The sequence below is a fragment of the Anabrus simplex genome, chromosome 10 (genome assembly GCF_040414725.1).
Source record: "Anabrus simplex isolate iqAnaSimp1 chromosome 10, ASM4041472v1, whole genome shotgun sequence".
NCBI lineage: Eukaryota > Metazoa > Arthropoda > Insecta > Orthoptera > Tettigoniidae > Anabrus > Anabrus simplex.
Window position 1 is genome coordinate 80,746,416 of NC_090274.1, and position 20,618 is coordinate 80,767,033.

The following is a 20,618-nucleotide window of genomic DNA, read 5'->3' on the forward strand; positions in this document are numbered from 1 at the left end:
CTTCGTTCCGACTGTACTGCAGTTGTCAGCGATTTTCACATCCGCTTGGTAACAAGCAGCATATTTACTCGCTGCAGTCTGCGTGAAGCGCTCACAGTTTTCTGTATGCGTTTATTACGTACACATTTCCCGTCTAAGTACTGTCTGCTGTGAATATTATTCTTCAGCCTTTATCTTAAGGTAAGCTAGAACTGTTAGTTACTGTTTGCAAAGCAACTTCTACGCTAGGTAATAGACATCTACATTCATATATGTTTGTTCTTTTCTTTGTTAGGTACCCTTTGAGTTACAGGCTTGAAAGTACGCATTTTATTCATCCGAGTAACAGTCTGCAGCACATGCATTTTTAAGGTATGTTTTCGAACTTTGAGTTGTAAAGATAGCTAGGTTAACTGATGTACCCTACACTACATTCATATATGTTTGTTCTTTTCCTTTTAGATTCGACCAGAATATTATCATTCGAGTTTCAGGCTTGAACGTACGCATTTTATTTATCCGAGTAATAGTCTGCAGCACGCGCATTTTTAAGGTATGTTTTCGAACTTTGAGTTGTAAAGATAGCTAGGCTAACTGATGAACCCTACACTACATTCATATATGTTTGTTCTTTTCTTTTAGGTACGACCAGAATATTATTATTCGAGTTACAGGCTTGAAAGTACGCATTTTATTCATCCGAGTAACAGTCTGCAGTGCGAAGATTTTAAGGTATGTCTGACCTCTATTCGTTGAAACTTGGTTTCTTCCGAACATCGTAACTTTAAGCTAATCATAAATAGTTGTTCTCTTCAATCCTCATGCTATAGACGAGGTTAATCTTATAATTTCAAACAAGCACACATAGCTATGTCTGTCCTCAACAGGCTGAAACTTGGTTTCTTCTAAAACATCGTAACTTTAAGCTAATCATAAATAGTTGTCCTCTTCAATCCTCATGCTATGGACGAGGTTAATCTTATAATTTCAAACACGCACACATAGCTATGTCTGTCCTCAACAGGCTGAAACTTGGTTTCTTCTAAAACATCGTAACTTTAGTCTATTGATAAATAGTCGTTCTCTTCAATCCTCATGCTATAGACGAGGTTAATCTTATAATTTCAAACACGCACACATAGCTATGTCTGTCCTCAACAGGCTGAAACTTGGTTTCTTCTAAAACATCGTAACTTTAGTCTATTGATAAATAGTCGTTCTCTTCAATCCTCATGCTATAGACGAGGTTAATTTTATAATTTCAAACACACACACACATAGCTATGTCTGGCCTCAACAGGCTGAAACTTGGTTTCTTCTAGAACGTAACTTTAGACTATTGATAAATAGTCGTTCTCTTCAATCCTCATACTATAGACGAGGTTAATTTTATAATTTCAAACACACACACATAGCTATGTCTGTCCTCAACAGGCCGAAACTTGGTTTCTTCCGAACATCGTAACTTTAAGCTAATCATAAATAGATGGGTTTCTTCTAAAACATCGTAACTTTAAGCTAATCATAAATAGTTGTTCTCTTCAATCCTCATGCTATAGACGAGGTTAATCTTATAATTTCAAACACGCACACATAGCTATGTCTGTCCTCAACAGGCTGAAACTTGGTTTCTTCTAAAACATCGTAACTTTAGACTATTGATAAATAGTCGTTCTCTTCAATCCTCATACTATAGACGACGTTAATTTTATAATTTCAAACACACACATAGCTATGTCTGTCCTCAACAGGCCGAAACTTGGTTTCTTCCGAACATCGTAACTTTAAGGTAATCATAAATAGTTGTTCTCTTCAATCCTCATGCTATAGACGAGGTTAATTTTATAATTTCAAACACACACATAGCTATGTCTGACCTCAACAGGCTGAAACTTGGTTTCTTCCGAACATCGTAACTTTAGTCTATTGATAAATAGTTATTTTCTTTAATCTGCATGTCATAGAAGAGATTAATCTTATAATTTCAAACTCACAGCAATGTCCGACCTCTATACGTTGAAACTTGGTTTCTCCGAACATCTTAACTTTAAGCTAATCATAAATAGTTGTTCTCTTCAATCCTCATGCTATAGACGAGGTTAATCTTATAATTTCAAACTCACAGCAATGTCCGATCTCTATACATTGAAACTTGGTTTCTTCCGAACATCGTAACTTTAGTCTATTGATAAATAGTCGTTCTCTTCAATCCTCATGCTATAGAAGAGGTTAATCTTATAATTTCAAACTCACAGCCATGTCCGACCTCTATACGTTGAAACTTGGTTTCTTCCGAACATCGTAACTTTCGCCTAATCTCTATCGGTCGTTCTCTTTTCAGATGTTCCCCTGCTGCGAGGAATGTAATGTAACGTTTACAAGGCGAGATAACTTCATGCGCCATATGAAATCAAAACACCCTAGCATAACATCTGCTTTATGTAAAGTTTGTAGTGTGTATTTCGCTAACGTAGAGCGATACGAGGCTCACTTAGTAGAGGTACATCAAATATCTACTTGCCCTCAGGTAGTAGTAGGGAAAAAGCGTGCAGCTACTGATGTAGCTGTAGAAAATACTAGTAGTAAAAAACCTAGAAAAAATCATGAACTTCAAACTATTCACTGCGAGCACTGTAACACTGATGTACCATCTCCGCATTTTCAGGGACACTTACGGAGTAATGCACATAAAAATAATGCATGTAGACGTGGTAGTAACGCAAACATCGAGGAAATTAATACAGCATTTAAAAGTAGGATTGCTAGTTACAGAATTCGCACTAGTCAAAAGTTTCAGAGCACTTCAAACTTTTTAAATTGCGTTCAACTGGATGTACAACAGCTTCTTGCTAAATCTTTGTCCAATCATAATTTATTTAAAGTTAATTTTGAACTTTTCGCCTCGTACATTAAAAGCACGGATGAATCCGAAATAACGGACATTAAATCATTTAATACGAAGAATTTTGTCATAAGTCAGTCGACTAATTTTGGTGATGTACTTAGGGATGTCTCTAACATTATTTCAACTAAGAGCGAGGAATTTCAGTAAAAGGAATCAGGGTGGGCTTTAGTTGAAATAATGTATCTAGAAGTTAACATCAATAAGTACAATCCTATGCGAGGATCTTCACACATCGAGCTGCCGACATGGATTCAGCGAAAAGAAGCTGTTGTAAACATCCAAAACAATGACGAAGCATGTTTTGCATGGGCGGTGATGTCGGCTTTAAATCCTGCGAAATCAGACGTAGCTAAGAGAACATCATCGTATCCACACTATTCAACGCAGCTAAATTTCGATAGTATAGAATTTCCTGTGCAGATAAAGGATATTAAGCTCTTTGAGGAACTAAATAACATTAGTATTAATGTGTATGGTGTAGAGAAAAAGTCTGTAGTAGGTCCTCTGTATTATACATGTCATAAGAAGAGTACTCATGTTAACTTACTCTATATTGAAAACAGTGAAAATAGCCACTTTTGCTGGATTAAAAATCTGAGTAGACTTGTTAGTAGTCAGTTGTCAAAACGTAATGGTAAAATGTGGCTATGTGATGAATGCTTGCAGTATTTTAGAACTGAAGATCAGTTAACGAAGCATTCCAAGAATGACTGCAATCATGTACGTACAGAGATACCTACTACAGGCAATAATGTTTTAAAATTTACAAATTTTCACAAGCAGATGTGGGTACCGTTCGTGATTCATGCAGACTTTGAAGCCATCCTCACGCCATGCAACACATGCTTACCTAATCCTGACAACTCTTTCACTAATACTACGCACATGCATGTCCCGTATAGCTTCGCGTATTACATCAAGTGTAGTTACGATAGTACGCTTAACAAGTTAGAGCTGTATCGAGGACATGATGCTGCTAAAGTATTTTTAGAAAGACTTGAAAGTGATGCAGTTCGTCTTGGTCGTATTCTAAATAGTAATATTCCTATGAAGCCACTCACCGAAATTCAGTTAAATGATCATGAACGTGCTACAAAGTGTAGCATTTGTGATGGGGAATTTTCCGAAAATGACCCTAAAGTTTTTGATCATGATCACTTAACTGTTTTCTACAGATGTGCCGCTCATTATAGCTGTAATCTTAAGTATAGAGTTCCAAAATTTATCCCTGTAATTTTTCATAACTTATCTGGTTACGACTCTCATTTCATCATTTCATAATTTGGAGCTTCAGATGAAAAAGTAGATATAATCCCTCAGAATAAAGAGCGGTACATTGCGTTTGCAAAGTCTGTAAAAGTAGATGCTGAGCATTCTATAAAACTGAGATTCCTTGACTCGTTTCGCTTTATGGCGAGTAGCCTCTATAAACTTTCTAGTCATTTACAGCCTGAACAATTTACGGAAATTCGACGCGTTTTTCCCGAAGAAGCGCAGTTTAATTTACTTCGGCGTAAGGGTGTTTTTTGTTATGAATATCTTGACTGCTTAGAACGCCTCGAAGAACGTGCCTTACCATCGAAACAATCCTTTTACAGCTCGCTGAATTCAGCAGACATTAGTGATGATGACTATTTACATGCACAACATATCTGGGAGCAGTTCCACATTCAAACGCTGGGTGAATACTCCGATTTATATTTAAAGACGTATGCACGTTTGTTAGCTGATGTTTTTGAAAATTTTCGCTGTGTTTGCAAGAAAACCTACAGCCTTGACCCATGTCAGTATTTTACTGTGCCTGGGTTAAGTTGGGACGCGATGTTAAAGTACACGCAGGTGAATTTGGAACTGCTAACTGATATTGATATGGTGCACTTTATAAAATCATATATTCGAGGCGGTCTAAGTCAGTGCATCGGGCGGTATTCCAAGGCAAATAATAAGTACATGCCGAGTTTCGATTCTAGTCAGGAATCTCAGTATATCGTTTATCTCGATGCTAATAATCAGTATGGGTGGGCGATGAGTCAGCATCTACCGGTGAGTGGTTTCCGCTGGCTAACGCAGTGCGAAATTGATGCTTTACAGCTGCACGCCCTAGGCGATTAAGCTGATAAAGGCTATTTCCTCGAAGTTGACTTACAGTATCCTAAAGAGTTACGCACTTCTCATAATGACCTACCGTTCTGCCCTGAAAATATGAAGCCCCCATACATCGCATCAACGACGAAAATGCTCATTGCTAATTTGTGCGATAAATCTAAGTATATCATTCATTACCGAAATTTAAAACAGTGTTTGCAGCATGGTTTGAAGTTATCCAAAATTCATCGCGTACTAGAATTTAATCAGTCACCGTGGCTAAAGCCATATATCGATCTGAACAATAATTTAAGAAGGAATGCGGTTAACGAGTTTGAAAATGATTTCTACAAGCTCATGAATAACAGTGTGTTTGGTAAGACTATGGAAAATGTTGACAAACGCGTTGATGTAAAATTGATTACAAACTGGGGGAATATTAAGAAAAGGTATGGTGCTAACTATTTAATAAGTAAACCAAATTTCCACAGCTGCACCATCATACATCAGAATTTAGTTGTTATACAGATGAATCGTGTTAAGGTTAAGTATGACAAACCTACCTACGTCGGCTTTGCAGTACTTGAATTGGCTAAAACACTCATGTATGAATTCCATTACGATTATATGATGAAGAAGTACGCGCATAATGCGCAATTGCTCTACACAGATACCGACTCGTTTATTTATCAAATCAAAACTGATGACTATTACAATGATATAAAGCCAGACTTGGGTAGGTTTGATACTAGTAACTATCCTGCAAATAATCAATATCATCTACCGCTAGTGAACAAAAAGGTTCTAGGTAAAATGAAAGATGAATGTGCTGGGAATATTATCGATTCATTTGTAGGTACTAAATCCAAGTCATATTGCATAAAACTCTTAAATGAATTACAAATAAAGAGATTGAAGGGGGTTAAAAAGAATGTCGTTCAGAATCAGCTAAGTTTTGAAAACTATAACAATTGCATTAAAAGTAATCCACCTGTTTTGCATAAGCAAATGTCTGTCATTAGAAGCAAGAAGCACCAGTTGTAGACTCATTTAATTAGTAAGGTAGCCCTTAATAGCGATGATTGCAAACGGTTTGTCATTCCAAATTCTACCAACACTCTAGCCTGGGGGCATAGTAGTATTGATAGGTACTACTTTACATAAAGCAGATGTGTGTGTAAACATTATGCTAGAGGTGTGTACTTACGTTACGCTGTCTTACATCACAATTCACTGTACATATTGTAGGGAGAGGTACGCTGAGAGCGTAGTACGGCAAGTTTAAACTTGTACATACAAGAATTGCATCGAGAAGTACGCAAACATCACTAGGGTAAAATGATTCGAGATAAAACTTGTACATACAAGATGTAAATAAATAATGTAGAATTGGCATATTCTTTTATTTTAGGTTACGTATTACCTTCCTCCCGCTCCTTATTTTCAAGATAGAGTTTTTGTTTATTACTCAAAGAAGAAAAGCAAGAAAGAAGGTGTTGAGCAGATTCGTAAGTATGTTATTGTCTAGCTCATGTTGAGAAGAGATTTTTTCCTAAACAGTATTTGATTGCAATGCAGTGTTCAACAACATCGAACTATAAACTGTAGTATGTGTTCAAGTCTAAACTTGCTTTTGCAATGCACGTTCGATAGAGATGTAGCTTGATAGAGGAATAAGAGCCGTTAGTGAGTATGTTGAAAAGATATTTTGTGTTTCTTTCTAAACAGTGCTCGATTCTAGTTATACAATGCAGTGTTCATCAACATCGAACACTAGTATGCAGTTCAAGGTGTAATAAGTTTTGAACAGTAGTATGTGTGTGTTCAAGTCTAAACATGCATCACTGCGGGTATGCGAGCGGATGACGAAATTGCCCCGCATGAGGGCAGCACGGTGCTCTGTTCATTAAAGATGGCGGATGACAGCTAACGAAATTGCCGGTTTGTTTCCAAACAAGAGCGCGTACAATTTACCACCACCACATTTCAAAGGTAAGTAGCTAAAGAGGGCAGCACGGTGATTAAAGATGGCGGTTGACAGCTGTCAAAAAAGCATGTTGATTTGTTTCCAAACAAGAGCACGTGGAATTTGCCGCCACCACATAGAGGGCAGCACTGTTCTCTCTGGATTAAAGATGGCGGATGACAGCTGTCAGAAAAGCATATAGGTTTGTAAAGCACGTGGAATTTACCGCCACCACATTTCAAAGGTAAGTAGCTAAAGAGGGCAGCACGGTGCTCAAAGATGGCTGCTATCAAAAAAGCATTTTTCAAATTATCCGCCACCACAAAGAGGGCAGCACTGTGCTCTATGGATTAAAGATGGCGGATGACAGCTGCACGTGGATTTGTTTATCTCACGCTAGTGAGGTTAAGTTGGTAGCACTAAGGTTTAGGCCCGCCAAGATGGCAGCACTGCCGATGACAGGTGACGAATTTTACATCTACTACGATAAAGAGGGCAGCACAGTGCTCTGTGGTTTAAAGATGGCGGATGACAGCTGTCAAAAAGCACGTGGCTTTGTTTACCACACGCTAGTTAGGTTAAGTTGGTACCACTAAGGTTTAGGCCCGTCAAGATGGCAGTACTGAGGTTAGCGATGCGTTGTTGTCTGTCCAAAAGCACGTGGCTGTCAAAAAACACGTGCCTTTGTTTACCTCGCGCTAGTTAGGTTAAGTTGGCACTACTGAGGTTTAGGCCAGTCAAGATGGCAGCAGTGAGTTTAGCGATGCGTTGTTGTCGATGACAGCTGTCAAAAAGCACGTGGCTTTGTTTACAAATTCAAATCTCGCGCCAAAATTCAAATCTCCCGCCAAAATTCAAATTTCCCGCCAGAATTCAATTTCCCGCGGGAGGAGGCCGCCGAACTCTCCAATTATACTACTTACAGTATTCGGGACAACTGGAACGACATTATCCAAACTTGGTACCCTTATGACTTACTAGCAGGTGACTGACTGCGTGGGGGTGAGAAACACGTAGCACTCTTAGGGGCGATCGTAAGGGGGTGTGGAATATAAAAGTAGTGTCGAATACACAGCTTGCGGTGTCGCTGAAGTGAGTAGCGACACGCCGGAGGTCGTTTAAGTCCAAGCTGAGCCCCAATAGGCAGTGGGGGATGGGAGGATTGAAGAAAGGAAAATGTATAAAGTGACCGAGATTATGGAGGTTTGTGTACATGTTCCAACGTAACTGTCAACTGTATCACCTACTGTCCGGAAAAATGCTGTGGACGACAAGGCACCCAAGGAAGCCCTACGGTACGGGGCGAAATATAATGTGTATAAATAAAATCGTAACGACCGTGTGTCTGTGCATTGAATATTTAGGTGAAATTTTCGTACAACTATATTTTAAAGGGGCAATAATGAACATCTATTTATTTTTTTAGTTTCCTGAAAGTCTAACTTTTAACCCTCCCCAAAAATCAAGATTGCGGCGCAATCTGCCAGACAAGCTAGAAATTTGAAATTTGTCAAATTTATGTGTTTTTGAATGAAACCGACGATAAACTTCCATGATAATTATTACATTTTGTCCCCGAAGAATACTGAAATATATAGGCTATTTTAAGTGCGGTGTAAAATATTCCTTTCGCGGTATTTCGTGGCTAAACTGTAAGTCTTATCAAAAAACGGATCGCACAATCTCGGTTCGATTCAGAGTGATCTGCAACTTTGGTGCTATTACTTTTGGCCGTATCTTTATCCCTTATACGGCACATTTGTTTCTACAATATTTCCCGACTGTAAGTGAATTTTACACCTTTCCCACGCATAATTCATTCTTTGAATCACTTATCGGTATTAAAGGGAGGTAGAACATTTTATGTTTGGGGACCTTGTTGTTTTTAAAGGAAGGCAGAACATTATATGTGTGAGGACATTGTTGTTTTAAGGAAATGCAGAACATTATATGTGTGAGGACCTTGTTAGTTTTAAGGCAAGGTAGAACATTATATGTGTGAGGACCTTGTTGTTTTTAAAGGAAGGCAGAACATTATATGTGTGAGGACCTTGTTGTTTTTAAAGGAAGGCAGAACATTATTTGTGTGGGGACCTTGTTGTTTTTAAAGGAAGGCAGAACAATATATGTGTGAGGACCTTGTTGGTTTTAAGGGAAAGTAGAATATTATATGTGTGAGGACCTTGTTAGTTTTAAAGGAAGGTAGACATTAGATGTCTGATGACTTTGTTGTTTTTGAGGGAAAGTGGAACATTATATGTGTGAGGACATTGTTGTTTTTAAGGGAAGGTAGAACATTATATTTGTGAGGACCTTGTTGTTTTTAAGGGAAGGTAGATCATTATATGTGTGAGCACATTGTTGTTTTTAAAGGAAAGCAGAACATTATATGTGTGTGGACCTTGTTGTTTTTAAAGGAAGGTAGACATTAGATGTCTGATGACTTTGTTGTTTTTGGGTGAAGGTGGAACATTATATTTGTGAGGCCCTTGTTGTTTTTAAGGGAAGGTAGAACATTACATGTCTGGTGACCTTGTTATTTTGTAAAGATTCCCTGTAGTTAGTTTTGAAACAGGAGAAAGAACGTCACGACTTATTTACAAGTATCTTTATTAAATGTCAACACTGTACATGAGATCTGTTCACAGCGGGATCTCGCAGATGAAGGGCCGGAGAGCTGCACAATCAAAGCTCCACAGCAGACCTGTGTTTTCAGGAACAGCGCACTTTCCATCAGCAATGTAATCCAGTGCAGCAGGCTCCCACCAACTGCTGAGAGCTGGCTCACCTGGAAACACAGGACATAAGTGTCGTACAGTAGATCCATAACACTTTATCTTTCTCCAGATTATCCTAGTTATTTCCGAGGTCACTGCAGCCACCAACTGCTGAGAACGGGCTCACCTGGAAACACAAGACGTAAGTGTCGTACAGCAGATCCATAACACTTTATCTTTCTCCAGATTATCCCAGTTATTTCCGAGGTCACTGCAGCCACCAACTGCTGAGAGAAGGCTCACCTGGAAACACAGGACATAAGTGTCGTACAGTAGATCCATAACACTTTATCTTTCTCCAGATTATCCTAGTTATTTCCGAGGTCACTGCAGCCACCAACTGCTGAGAACGGGCTCACCTGGAAACACAAGACGTAAGTGTCGTACAGCAGATCCATAACACTTTATCTTTCTCCAGATTATCCCAGTTATTTCCGAGGTCACTGCAGCCACCAACTGCTGAGAGAAGGCTCACCTGGAAACAAAGGACATAAGTGTCGTACAGGAGATCCATAACACTTTATCCTTCTTCAGATTATCCCAGTTATTTCCGAGGTCACTGCAGCCACCAACTGCTGAGAACGGGCTCACCTGGAAACACAGGACATAAGTGTCGTACAATAGATCCATAACAGTTCATCTTTCTTCAAATTATCCCAGGCATTTCTGAGGTCACTGGAACACCCTGGCTTATTTTGGTTTTCGTCTCAGATTTACGGCTAGATGGACTTCCTGACATCACGCGCATTTCTGGATGAAAATATCATCCCAGTATAGATCGGGATTCGAACCTCAGCCTTCAGGAGACCCAGTGGATTTGGGAGTTAGAAGAGCATCCACGGTATCCCCTGTTTGTCGTAAGAGGAGACTAAAATGTCAACCACTGGCTCTCACCTGAGACGGTGGGTTGACGACCGAGGGTCATCTAGCTGAGCCTGGCCTTTTTCTCACTAAATTTTTGTCAGGCTCCTCTCTCTTATCTTTCTTGTGCAACCTCTCTTCGTCAAAACTTGTTCTAGTCCGACCCCGACGGCCTTGAGAGGCTTTCGTAAACATGGCCGTCGTGGGACTTCTCTATCTTTCCGGTTCCTTCAATTTTTAGAAGTGCCGGGACACTTCCGATTGGTGTTATCCGATAACTTTGATGTTATGAAGCTGGTACTTCTGCTAGCAGAAAGGCATTGAGTGTTCCCGCGGCTGCCCTCTCTGGTGCTCCAATTATCAATCCGAAAACTTTGATGTTACGAAGCTGGTACTTCTGGTAGCAGAAAGGCATTGAGGGTTCCCCCGGCTGCCCTGTCTGGTGCTCCAGTTATCAATCCGATAACTCTGATGTTACGAAGCTGTTACTTCTGGTAGCAGAAAGGCATTGAGGGTTGTCCCGGCTGCCCTGTCTGGTGCTCAAATCGCACAGTGAGAGCGGTAATGAGTCATGTTGATACGCCGTAGGCTGCCAGTCAACTTCTTCCTGCACCTGCAATCTATTAGATGCATTTCCACTTTCTGTTCCGCTCTTCTATATTGAATTGTATTCCCAATCATTACGCACCGCGGTATTTCTATTCTGATTTGTTATACTTATTCCTACAAGTCTATTCCTTTTATTATAGTAATATTCATAAATAGTTTGTCCCTTATATGACACAGTCATCGCCTTCGGTATATTTTCAAGTTTCGTAATTCTTATCCGTATATTTTGAGTTTGCGACAACGGTTTTGTTTTATTTTCCCGATAAGTACGACACCGTGGGTAGGGACCATACAATACATCCATGGTATTCCCTGTCAATCGTAAGAGGATAACAAAGTGCGTCCCAGGAGCTCTTAATTTTGGAGCGTGAGTTAATGACCATGGGGAAGTTAGCTGAGTCCTGGCATTACTTCCACATGCTGTTTGCAGGCTCCTCACTTTTATCTATCCTTTGTTAACTCTCGTTCATTTCCGACCACGGCGATGTTATATATTCGATACCTGAGGAGACTTGTATTCCCTGTCTTCCCTTTGTTTAGCCGATACCTTCAACTCTCGAAGTGTCGGCCCTTTTCATTTTTGCTCCATTAGTGGACGGCTACCCAATTACAGTTGTTCATAAAATACAAATACCACCATACCACCCCCCAATAATCGAAAATAGTAATAAGTAACAAATGCCGACATGAAATATTGACCCAGCTACCACAGAGGCGATGAAGTCTTGTTACTATAACATTCCACAGTGGTTCGAGTGACTGAATAGGCCAGAGTAGAAGTTAGAGTTCATCCTGATGCTCCTCAAACCAAGATCAAAACCACTATATCTGGAGCACTTCCATTTGGAGAACTTGTGGCCGTATCTTGTTATACGTCTGTTCACGCAAAATGTCCACTTAGTAAGAAGCGTGCCCTTCTGTCAGAAACTTACAACATTATAAACGACTAATACTGTATGACAAGTAATTGGAAATAAGAACCGAACATGTTTATGCATTTATGAGCACAAGACAGGTAGTCGTAACCACTAAGAAGTATTTTGAAAATTGAAATGGACTGTTAATAGTCTTAAGAATATAAGTTACACTTTCAATGTTAAATATGCCCCATTGAATGGAATCAGAACAAGTATTATAAACCATATCGTGTGTAGATATGATCTCTTGAGAAAGCTACATACATGACTAAACACCGGAGTGGAGGGATTTATCTCTGTATGAACGATACTTTCGCCTAGCTTAAATGCAGTCAATCTTGTTCCGTTGCACAAACCAGTTTTATTAACTAAAATGCCATCATCATTCTCTAAGTAACCAATCCTAATGCACATTATTCGACCATCTATCAAACTATTCAGATATTAACTTGTTCGCTTCGTGAGCACAAGATCGCTACTTGTGAAATCTGACTGACATGAAAAGAAGAACTAAATGAATCCCGTACAATATTTGAAAGCCTGGGCCCTTTCCCACTCCTACGCTTTCCTACCGCATCGCCACCATAAGACCTATCTGTATCGGTTTGACGTAACGCAAATTGTATATTTAATACATACTATGGAAATAACATGGTTGCATACATCAGAATAGTGCAAATGATCCATTCACTGAGAGTTAGTATTTAACACTTAACAGTTCGAGTTCTTGTAATATGTAACTAGTGCCACTGTTTGCCCTTTGTGTCAGCGCGAGCTTCCACTCGTGTCGTACGAAGTGCGAACTTTGATGGGTTTGTGCATGACTGCGGGATTTCTCTGATCCCACAACCGAATTCATTTGACCTGTGCGCGCAACTTCTGGTATAAATGGGACCTCGTTTGTGGCCTTAGAGTCATATTGTATGAATTTGAGTTCGTCATTTAACTGACGCTACTGCTTGCATTGCTTGCCGATCCCGGCTGTGTCTGAATGAGTGCTCCCCAGGGTCTCTGAACTATGGAGCGTCCACGCGGCCCTTAGCTGAATCTTGGCAGTGCTTCCACTTACTTGTGCCAGGCTCCTCACTTTCATCTATGCTATCCGACCTCTCATGGTCAATTCTTGTTCTTTTCCGACCCCGACGGTAATACATATGGAGGGCTAGGGAGTCTTTCATTTTCACGCCCATCGTGGCCCTTATCTTCCTTTGGCCGATACCTTCATTTTCCGAAGTGTCCGACCTCTTCCATTTTTCTCTCTGATTAGTGTTATATAGAGGATGGTTGCCCAGTTGTACTTCATCTTAAAACAATAATCACCACCATCACCACCTCTGAGTGTGTGCACAAGTGTTAGTATAAGAGGGGTATAACAAAGGCGTATCAATCAGTTGAATTTGTATTTTGATCTTGTTTCTGTATTTTATTCATGCATTTTCGTATGGTGCTATTTCTTTTGCCTTCACACCTGTCTTGGCCTCCATGTTTTACGTTTCGTTCATTTAGTCTATGCGCATGCGTGGGATTTTCCCCTTTTGTTATATATTATCTCCTTGGTTCAGAGTCATTTCTCTGTAATCCCATACTGAAATCCTACGTATTTTATTTCTTTCAACTCGGAGTTTTCTCCTTGATGCGTGAAGGTTGAAAAATCTGAACGTTGTTGAGTGGAAATGATATGAAATATACTCGAGGAAAGAACGATCTCTTTTTATCTGTTACACCAATATTAATACTGGCACATTTTGAATGGTATTTTACTTAACTGAGTGAGCTCGCCGAATGTTTTAATATTTTTGTGTGACTTCATGTTCACAGAGTAATGTCGTGCCTAGAACTCGGCCTGGACTGCTTATGTATGTAGCAGATCATTATCCTTTTTATTTTGATTAATTCCTATCTGTCTACCTTCATTTCATGATTTGAATAAACCCTTATTTTATGTATTCTGAATTTTATTACATATAGATTTAGTCTCTTACTATTATTTGTCAAGAGGCTCGTTTCCAGTTCAAGGCCTTTCCTAGTCGCGATCTACGCCTCAACCTTCGTTTTGTATTTATTGGTACTGGGATTGTTTCCGCGATGCAAGGGCGTGTGGCTCAATCCTTCTAGCTAATTCACGGCGATATATATCCTGAAACATAGACAGAATTTACGTACGGTCGACATCATTCAAAACCGTTCGTTATATACAAAAATATTATTTTCGAGACCATCTGAGCGAATACCGAAAAGCACATTTAAGTCGTGCAAATTGAAATATGGATATTCTAAGCATGATTCTGGGCCCTGCCTCTCCAATTACTTCAAGTGATTCGCAGACAATAAGGAAATGTTTAGTAATAAATCGGTAAAACTCGACGTCAGCTATAAACAGAGACCAGAGTAGTTGACACCTGCTGATGATTGGTAGTGTGTGTGTGAAAAGAATGGTTATAAAGAGAATAATAAAATATTACGTCAGGCAGTACATTTCAACAGGAAGCGACACATTTCCATTCACTCGGGCTGTTTGTCTACAAGCTTTACCTGTAATACTTATTGTCGCTCATGTGGGTCCTCTTCTCGCCATGAGTGTGTTGGTGATCAAGAAACACCCTGCACGCTGCTAGTTGGTAGTAACATTTCTCACAACGAGAACTCCATGACGAGGATTTTTTTTATTAAATAGGATGTGCATCATTAAATGCAATTCCCTTATTCACTTCCCCTACGCGATGCAGAAGCATTCACACCCGTTTCCCAGGTGATCGACCGTCTCTTGGTGATAAATATTTCTAAAGCGCTTTTGACGGCTGCTTCGTTGTTGAACCTCTTTCGTGTCCAACCATAACCCCAGCGTACTGTTGTCATGTGAGTGACTGCAGTCACGTCCTAGTACTTGAACTATGGGGAACGACTGAGGGGACGAGTAAGTGGTACTGAGAGTCGGGTGTAGTATTGGGCATCTCGGACATATTCTGAATCATGGCCCTCCTTGAGTCGGGGGTAGTATTGGGCACCTCGGACATATTCTGAGTCATGGTCCTCCTTGAGTCGTGAGTAGTATTAGACACCTCGGATATATTCTGAGTCATGGCCCTCCTTGAGTCGGGAGTAGTATTGGGCACCTCGGACATATTCTGAGTCATGGCCCTCCTTGAGTCGGGAGTAGTATTGAGCATCTCGGACATATTCTGAGTCATGGTCCTCCTTGAGTCGGGAGTAGTATTGGGCACCTCGGACATATTCTGAGTCATGGTCCTCCTTGAGTCGGGAGTAGTATTGGGCACCTCGGACATATTCTGAGTCATGGTCCTCCTTGAGTCGGAAGTATATTGAGCATCTCGGATATATTCTGAGTCATGGCCCTCCTTGAGTCGGGAGTAGTATTGAGCATCTCGGACATATTCTGAGTCATAGCCCTCCTTGAGTCGGGAGTAGTATTGGCACCTCGGACATATTCTGAGTCATGGCCCTCCTTGAGTCGGGAGTAGTATTGGGCACCTCGGACATATTCTGAGTCATGGCCCTCCTTGAGTTGTAAGTAGTATTGGGCACCTCGGAAATATTCTGAGTCTTGGCCCTCCTTGTGCTCAGGAGACCAGCACTATACAATCAGCCGTAGGTCGCTAACATGTCAGAGAAGAGACTCTCACTTGGACTATGTGTAAGAAGGGTAGCAGCCTGTTTCACGTAGCCTATGGGAGTAATTGATTTCCACTTCGAATTTGACAGTGCAGGACTCGTTTGAAACAAAGAGGTGAACGAAATGGTATTCGATATACATCTATCGATCCATAGTAATGGGGAAAATACAACAAATAAAGTAGAAATGGGCGAGTTAGGAAAAGTTAGGGAATAATGATATTTAGGTAAGCGGTGATAATGAGAAAGGGATAGGTGAAAATAAAATACTTTTAACAAGTGTTAAAAAGGGATGGGCAGTGTGTGGGGTACGGTGGGAAAACGGAAATAAATAATTTTGGGGTTAATCTCGTGAACTCATAGTACTTCCGAGCAAATCATCGTACACGTAGAAGGAATGTTAGAGGAAATATTTACCTTGACGTCGCGAACAACCAAGCTCGCAGAGTAATAAGATGAGCCTGGAAAGATTGTAAAGATCCTTCTGATTTGACGAAAGCAGTAACTACGCCTACCTGTAAGCTAGGAAAGGACTGCTAGAACCATAAAAGTACTTCCACAACACTGATGACGGTGATTTTTTGTGCACCGGGCAAGGTATTCACTAGTATTTTTGGAGGGAGAAACCAATAAATGTTTTATTCTAAGTTGAATGAGACCAGGGTGGTTCAGACCTCAGAGGGGTTTTCATGCTCAGACCTTCAGTATTCGTCAGATAATTAAAAAGTGCTATGATATTAATAGCAATTTGTGTTTATGTTTCGTAGATCTAGAGAAGGCATATGACAGAGTACTTCAGGGAAGGATGTTAGCCACACTGGGAGAATATCGGATTAAGCGGAGATTATTAGAGGCAATTAAACTCATTTATGTTGACAGTGAAAGATGATGTTAGAATGAGTTCTTGGTTCAAGGTAGTTACAGGGGAGCAATCTTCAATGTTGTTGTTCATAGTTTACAAGGATCATCTACTGGAAGGTATAAAGCGCCAGGGATGGGAAAATGTCGTAAGCATTTTGGTCTGCGCCGAATACTTGGTGTTAACGGCAGTCAGAGCTGAAAGCCTGCAGTCTAATTTCCTGGAAGTTAAAATAGATGCAGTGAGTACGACATTAATATTGGCATTACCAAGAATGAAGTCATGTCAGAAGGGAAGAAAGTTCCTAGAAATGAATATCAGGTGGGAGATACAAAAGTGGAACAGGTAGATCACTTCTCCCAGGAAGCAAGGTGCAGCAAAGCTAAGTGAATTCTGGGATGAAACGGTCTGTTTTCAGGACAACTTCACTGTGTGGGAGTGCAAACTGGGTGGACTCTGTATATCTCGTCCATACGTTAGTTGTAATATACATTGAAATAACGAGAATGATGTCTGAAAATATCAGGTGGGAACAATGACAGCAAGGTATTCAGAATTGAGAAGATAAATGCTAAGTTAGGCATATGCTCCATGGACGAAGCGCTACTCCGGTGTTGGGGTCGCGTGAGGTGAATGGAGGATGACGGTTACCTGCGAGAATAATGGAGTCGGTCGTCGAGGGTAAGAGCGGTAGAGTGATACCAGGACTCAGTTTCTAATGATTTAAAGACAAGAGGTGTGGAAACAAACGAGGGTACAACAGTCTATAGTGATGATGTCCCTACCACGACCCCAGTGTGTCCTACTCTCTAGTTGACGCCCGTGAGAAACCTGCACATCTTGGTGCGGCACATAACCTACTTCTGTGAAACAACACCAAGAGGTCTGCTCAAGGATTAATGTCTCCATCCGACACATGAATGTCCTCAGACCGTCACTTTACTGCTCTTTCCCTTCATTTAGACATAATTAATATTATTCATTTTATGTTCCACTAAATACATTCGTATGGTTTGGGGAGACGCCGACGTGCGGGAATTTTATCCACCAGGATATATTTTATGTGCCAGTAAATCTACCGACACGAGACTGACATACCACCGGACTGAGCGAGAATCGAACCTGCAACTTGGGCTCTGAACGCCAGCGCTCTACCGCCTGAGCTACTAAGGGTAAACAATATATAAAAAGAAAGGGAATAGAAATTTACCTAATAACTACCGAGGTATAACTCTTTTAGATACATTGAGCAAAATTTACACAGGAGTCTTAGCTAATAGATTAAGGGACTGGGCCGAAAATAACGGTATAATCTCAAAATACCAGGGAGGATTTAGAAGGGGAAGACAAACAATAGATAATATCATGATTGTGAAAATGTTAACCGAGAAATACACGGTGCGGGGAAGTAGCAGCATATTTTTGGCAGCAGTCGATTTTGAGAAAGCGTTTGATACAGTAAGCAGAAAGGCGTTAATAGAAAAATTAGGGAAGCTGGGTGTTTCCAGGAAAATGATACGTGCGATAGAGGCGCTATACCATAGAGTATATAATAGCGTTAAACTAGAAGACAATGTAATAAGTAATCCGATAGAGTGTAAGCTGGGGCTCAAACAAGGATGCAAACTATCACCCATATTATTCATTTTGTTTATTAATGACATACTAGACGAACACGGTGAGGCAAAGTGGGCTGTACCAACGGTAGGTAATATGGAGATCCCAGGCCTGATTTTCGCGGACGATATCTTGCTAATGACGCTGACTAGGGGAGGATTGAAGAAAAGCCTGGATAAACTAGCAGATTATGCAAATAAATGGTCACTGAAAATTAACTATACTAAAACGAAGGTGATGATTGTAAGTAAGAGAAGGAGGGCAAGAAAAGGAAAGGAATGGTTGGTACAGGGAGCAAGAATAGAGGAAGTAGACAGATTAGAATATCTAGGGATGATACTGAATAAGAAAGGAGGGTGGGAAGACCACATCAAGAGATGCAAACTTAGAGGGATAGCAGCCCTAGCAGCAATAAAAATTCTAGTAGCTAAGTATCCAGGAGTAAGCTATAAAATACTTAGGCTAATACTGAAATCTCTAGTCCTGAGCAGAGCTTTATATGGGGTCGAACTGTGGGGATTAGAAAAGAAAAGGGTAAGCCTGAATCAAATAACATATAATTTCAGTAAGGCTGTTATGAGGCTACCGCAATGCACAGCTAATGTGTGGGCATTAATCTTATGCGGAGAGTTTATCGAGTTAAACTGCGTCAAAAGAGTATTAAATTATTGGTCCAGACTAAGACGGGGAGGTGGCGGTTTTCTGATGCAGGGAATATATAGATATGAACTGGAAGGAATGTATGATGAGAGTTGGTTAGCAAAAATCAAAAGTTATGTTGAGGGATTGGGTATGGGATATATCTGGCGAGAGGGATGGAAGGGGAATAATAGCAGAATGCAGAGGGCCCTGACATTGAGAATTAAAGACATTCAGATGCAGAAATGCTTGGAAGAATGTAGAGAAAGGCCGTCGCTCAGCTTATTCTATAAGGTCTACCAGATCTCCAACTTAAGCATAAGATTTGGAGATGGAAGAGTTAAGAGTGGGTTATTATGGTGGTTGTTGGGGCTGCATAGAAACAAAGGATGGATCAGAAGTAAAGAGAGCTCTCAGTGTATACTATGTAAAGCTAAGAATGAAGATTTACATTTACTTTGTGGCTGTATAGGAACAGAGGAACTAAGAGAAAAACTCCTAAATACCAAGCAACTGGAAATGTGTAGACAAAAAGATGAACAGAAAATTATTATATGGGTAGCGAATCAGTGGAGAAACGGCAACGGCCTGAATAAGTTCTTATGTGCAGTGAAAAAGCAATGTATGAAAGAAATACGAGGTTGTATATGATGCAAGATCTTGGAATGTAAATAGTGAGGTAGATAGCATAAATAGGTCAGTAGGAGATTGGCACTTAGCATTTTAAATGTTAGAAACGTCAGCTTGTAGTAATGATTTCATTAGACATGCTGACAGGGTAGGATGCAGATGTAGGTGTACATTTAGGCAAGTGCGTTTCTCTCACTATTCACGCATAGCAGGGAATGGTAAGGAATGAGGAGCAAGAGGGACCAGGATACAACCGTAAAGGGGATGGTAAGGAATGAGGGGCAAGGGAGAACAGGATATAACCGTAAAAGAATGGGTGGGACGGGCCCACCCGAAAAATGTAAAAGGGAGAAATTTGAGAAGTGGGATGTGTTTATAGATCTGTGTATAATTGTTCAGTTTCGTTTGCTTCAATGATTATTCTGTTTTGCAGGGTTGGCCCTTACATGTGGACTGGTCATCCGCCCATGTAGGGGACCGTTCAGTAGATTAGTGGTAGGGAAGAGAGCGGCTCCAGCTTTATGTGGCCGGCCGCAATGGAATGGTGAGAGAAACACACGATCATCTGGTAAGTTGTGGGGGTCCTTCTTAGGGCTCCACGGATAGGGCCGGTCGTGTCATCATCGGGAGGGCGGCTTCTTCTCACCAGGGGTGATGACACGGCCGAGCAGCAGCGGTAGATGTTCTTAAGTTTAGTTCTTGTCTTTACTTTAGGATTAGATTATAGTGTTACAGGGTTGGTCCTTACATGTGGACTGGTCATCCGCCCATGTAAGAGACCGCTTAGTTGATTTATTTGGAGTGTTTATAGATCTGTTTATAATTGTTTAGTTTCGTTTGTTTTAATGGTTCATTCTGTCTCATGTAGTGGCAACTTAATAGAATTATTATAGGGTTGCAGGGTTGGCCCTTACATGTGGACTGGACATCCGCCCATGTAAGAGACCGCTTAGTTGATTTATTTGGAGTGTTTATGGATCTGTCTATAATTGTTTAGTTTAGTTTATTCTAATGGTTCTTTTTTTCTGTTTCTTGTAATCTGGCAATGTGAACATGTATCTTGGGCGAACAGCCTGTAATGTTCAATAAATTACTACTACTACTACTACTACTACTAAGGGTAAGACTTCTTCGTTCCAGTGAC

General features: G+C 40.4%; 1 protein-coding gene across 3 annotated transcripts in view; it reads right to left on the reverse strand.

Annotated features, from left to right (window-relative positions):
• Positions 1 to 9,546: 9,546 nt before the first annotated feature.
• LOC136882110 (hemolymph lipopolysaccharide-binding protein-like) overlaps positions 9,547 to 20,618 on the reverse strand; it is a 62,755-nt gene continuing 51,683 nt past the window's right edge. For 2 of the 3 annotated variants that reach the window (XM_067154634.2, XM_067154635.2), the window contains exon 6: positions 9,547 to 9,723. The gene's annotated coding sequence lies outside the window, so the exon portion shown is untranslated. The other variant, XM_068229393.1, reaches the window with a different exon arrangement.